Source organism: Micromys minutus (genome assembly GCF_963924665.1).
Source record: "Micromys minutus genome assembly, chromosome: 24".
Lineage (NCBI taxonomy): Eukaryota > Metazoa > Chordata > Mammalia > Rodentia > Muridae > Micromys > Micromys minutus.
Window position 1 is genome coordinate 27,834,793 of NC_137959.1, and position 5,064 is coordinate 27,839,856.

Below are 5,064 nucleotides of genomic sequence, written 5' to 3' on the forward strand. Positions count from 1 at the left end.
ACAGCCTTACGCGGGAGGTGGAGCCGCGGGCGCCACCAGACCTAGGGCGCGCTGGCGACCCCTGCAGGGCGGGGCCAGACGTGGCAAGCCCAAGCTTTGAAATGAACTCAAGCTTGCCGATCTTATTTATAAGCGGTCTCATTGAACCTTGCTTAACTCTTAATAGGTGAGGTGAGGAAACTACAGCTCAGAAGTTTAAAAGAAAATGGGCTGGGATGTAGCCAAGCATGAACAAAGATCCACACAGAAAAAAAATGACTGGACATAGATTTGCATGTCTGTCATACCAGCAACGGGAAGCTGCTGCAGCTGCATCAGAGTTCAAGGTCTTAGACTACTTGACAAGTTTAAATGAGCCTGAGTTATGTGAGATCCTGCTTCCAAAAAATTAATTTAAAAATGGTTGGACATGGTGGCACACACGCCTTTAATCCTAGCATTCGCGAGGCAGAGGCAGGAGGATCTCTATAAATTTGAAGCCATCCTGGTCTACATAGCAAGTTCCAGGGTAGCCAGTGCTACATAGTAAGACCCTGTGCACTGGCTAGTTTTGTGTGTCAATTAGTCATCGGAGAAGGAGGAACCTCAATTAAGGAAATGCCTCCATGAGATCCAGCATTTTCTCAATTACTGATTAATGGAAGAATGGGGGGGGGTCAGCCCATTGTGGGTGGTACCATGCCTGGGCTGACCCAGTAAGCCAGTAAGCAGCACCCCTCCATGGCCTCTGCATCAGCTCCTGCCCCCAGTTTTTAGCCCTGCTTGAGATCCTGTCCTGACTTCCTCCAATAATGGACTATGATCTGGAAGTGTAAGCCAAATAAACCCTTTCCTTTCCAACTTGCATTTTTGGTCATGATGTTTTATCACAGCAATAGATAACCTGAAGACACCCTATCTCAAAGCAACCCAAGATCCAGTTCTAGAGGGAGTATTCTGCCACTTCCAGTCATTATTTTTAGCTTTATTTACTTCTATTAAATGTGTATAGGTGTTTTGTCTGCATGTACATCTGCACACTATGTGTATGCAATGCATGTGGAGGACAGAAGAGGGTGTCTGACCCCCTTGTAATTAGAATTACAGATGGTTGTGAGCTGCCATGTGGGGTACTGGGAATTGAACCCAGGTCCTTTGGAAGAGTAGTTAGTGCTCTTAACCACTGAGCCATTTCTCTAGCCATGTTCACTATTCTTAAACTATTGTGTAATAATGAACTTGGCTTAATTCTCAAGATGCTCATTGAAAGTTTAGCACAGATAGAGAAGGGGACAGGAGGATCAAGATGAAGCTCAGGAAGGATGAGCTGGATCCAGGTAGACTTAATTGGCATTGGATTTCCAATGAGACATTAAGATGGCAAAGCAAAGGATTATGTACGAGACAAGAACTGGCAGTGTGTGCAGGAGCAGTGGAGCGGGCTATGGTTTCCCAGGTTGGAGCTGTCTCTTGTAAGAAATGCTCATCTGTGAACACCCCAGAAACAACTCACAGGCCATATGAAGCTCAAGAAAAGCAAAGGCCAAAAAGTGAAAGCCTCAGTTCTTCCGAGGAAAAAAAACGTAAGTGTATAGCACCCTCTCAGAGTGTGGTACTCCTGAACCTTAAATCATTAATAATCCAAGAGCTAAGAATATAGCCTTGTGGCAATTTTTGGTATACAAAAATCATTATGTTTAATCTATACACACCAAGAAAACTCTGACTGCTTCCATGTTACGTTCTGTTCTACATGTACTTTATGCTTATGGTAACTAGGAGATTTCAATGCATACTATCAAACTTCTAAAAGAATTAAGTACTGACAAAAATATATTCATACAGTGTTATGCCAAAATGCCTTTAAAAATCTGTACATCTCTCTCTTTTTTAAATAAAGTTGAAAGAGGAAAAAAATAAGAAAAAAGAAAGAAATTCTCATCTGTGGACTTGTGAAGACAGTCAGGAGCTGCTCTTTTCTACTCCCAGACTCTGAATGCAAGCATTTTTTTTTTTTTTTTTTTTTTTTTTTGGGTGAATGATTTTACACTTCTAAACAGTATCACTAGCAATCTTCTCCTGGAAATAGAATTTCTTATTTATGCTCACACTAACACTAGTATTTTTTAAATATTTCTATTAATTAAAAAGTTTAGCACAAATCCTCAGAATGTTTTTAATCTCCTCTTGTGTAGACTTTATTAACTGTGAATGATTATCACCATAGTTAACTTTGCTTCACCAATTTTTGTTGTTGTTGTTGTTTGAGACAGGGTTTCTCTGTATAGTCCTAGCTATCCTGGAACTCACTCTGCAGGCCAGGCTAGCTTCAACCTCAGAGATCTGCTTGTCTTTGCCTCTGAAATGCTGGGACTGCCACAGTGCCCTGCAAGGTTTTGGATTTTTTAACTGCTATTTTTCAGAGTCAGTATTTCACAGCAGAACAAGCAGCTGTAATTGCTTTTCTTCCATGGAGAAGGTAGTGGGGAGACTGGACGTAAATGGGGGAGAAGTAATGGAGAAAAGAAAGACAGGCGTGTGCTTATCAGGGGTAACTTTAGGTATGGCCTCTATCTGAGAGCTCTTGCTGTTCTCTATAAAAGTAGGGTAACTGTGCAAGGTGTTGATAAATATAAGGAAATGTAATACGGCATGAAAAGCAATCACCTAATTAGGGTTCAGTTGAAAAGGATAGTGATTCTGGCTCAGCCAAAAATTAGCATCAATTACAGGATCCAACAATGGGCATATAGTTTGCCAACTTGAATGTAAACTGGAAAAAGGAAAATGGGATGGAAGAGCAGACAATACTGGAAGCCATCAAAGGATAAACAGTAGACAAGTCTTTACAGGACACTAGAGTTGAAAACTCTGGGCCAGTGAGCTAAATCCCCACCAGGACCACCGGCCCACAATGGGTTAGGCCCTTCCCCATTGATCACTAATTGAGAAAAAGCCTTATAGCATTTTCTCCATGGATCTCATGGAGGCATTTCCTCAAGTGAGGGTCCTTCCTCTCCAATGACTCTAGTTGACACACAAATTCTCTAATGTGATTTGTTGCAAAAAGGAGAAGATGGCACCAGATGCAAATGCATGTAGTAGCTTTCTTTTCTTGCAGGAATATCTGGGGAGGATGGTGCAGAGGAAGGGAATGCAAATCTCAACAGGGAACTCGACAACTCATGACAAAAGAAGATAAAAATAAAAGCTGGATAGCACTGAAACTTGTTAAAGACCAACAGCCCACTGTGGCGCACAATTATGTAGCCCGAGCTAAGAGAAGAAGAGCTTGAATTCAAGGCCCGTCTGGTCTGCATGAGACCATGTCTGAAAAACAAAGGAGAGGTGGAGAGAACGGGCTACCAGAGATGCTAGAGCCTGCCACAGCCAATTCAGCTGCCATCTGTGACTCGGAAGAGAGTGCCGCAGCACAGAGACAGAAGTGTTTCCAAAAATACTGGATGACGAACAGCACAGACTAAATCTAACAGAACCAGAAATTCAACAGGAGCCCAAAGTCCTACAGTAGGGTTTAACAACAAGACTATACCATGGCTTGGAAATATCATTCACTCGACGGAGTGCTGGTGCACAGTTTTGTTTCTAGCATCTCACAAAATGGGTGTGGTGGCAGAAACCTGTATTCCCAATACTTGTGACGCTAAGGCAGGGGATAGTGAGTTCACCAGCCTGGATTACATAGTGAGAGCCTGTCTCAAAAAAACAAAACTAAGGCTGATGCTGTATCTCAGTGGTAGCTAACAAACACAGTGTTCTAGGGTCAAGCCCCAGATCTGTAGAAGTATGCAATAGACATAATAAATCAATAAACAAAAACAGAAAGGGTCATTCTAAGCAATATACTGAGTGCAAGGCCAGCCTGGGCTACATAAGATGCTATTACAAACAAAACCAACAGGATAGGACTTATCTGAAAATTACCCCAATTCTAATGTAAAAAGGTTTAACTATATTAATTATGATTAGAAAGTTGTTGCCATAGAATGTCAAAAAACATTTAAAGTAGGTTCGTGAAACTGCGTCTAGCAGAGAACTTGAGTCCCTTCTTAGGCCATACATTACGAATAGACAATAATAGGTCTGGCAGTGACTATGCTCATCAGAGGATATTTGCTAAAGCATGAAGTAGCTGAGGCTCATTAACATGAAGGAGAAAATGTGGAAGGACAGGAGGGAGAAATGAGAGACACTGCAAAACACCTCAAGCAAAGGGCCAGTAAGATGTCATGGTGAGTAAAGGCACTTGTTGCCTGTCCTGACGCACTGAGTTCAATTCCTAGGACCCTCACAGTAGAAGGGAAGAAGTAACTTCTGACCTTCACATGTACCCTGTGGCCTTCTGCCATATGCGTAATAAATCAATACGGTGTAATGAATAAGTAAAGCAGTAGACACAGTAGGGAGAGAATAGGAAATAGAATAGGAAAGTTACAGAATAGGAAAGTGCTAACGTAACCTCATAATTAACCTTTAGAAGACAATCATGGCAGCACAGGGATGTGGAGGTGGACCAATCTTTGTGAGTTCATGGCACCCTGGTCTACCGAGCAAGTTCCAGAACAGCCAAAGCTACACAGAGAAACCCTGTCTAGAAAAAAAAAGAGGAGGAGGAATCATTTCAATTAGCAAAATGTCAAACTTTTATTTGTTGGGTGAGAGCCTTAACTGAATGGCTTGAGAAACTTTTTCAGTTCTAAGGTGGGCTTTGGCACTAGATAAAAATACCGAAATGCAGCATCTCATATAGTATTTGTGGCAATATAATGTTAAGTGATGTTTAAAGGCTGGTCCTTTATTTTTCTGATCTATGTTCTTTGAACAAAAGGGAAAGTAGAGGCACATTACATTTGGCCTCATGGAGGAATTCTAATTTTCATACTGAAAATGCACTTCCTTTATAAATTATTGAATGATTTTGAAGAGTTTATATCACAGAATCATTGAACTTAAACTGTTTATGTTTCATCACTCCCTGTCTCACAAGAGTTAAGGAGAATTTTTAACATAGTGTATCTTCTAAGAAATTCTATTTTAAGAGTCCAAAGGACTGAATCTCTCCAG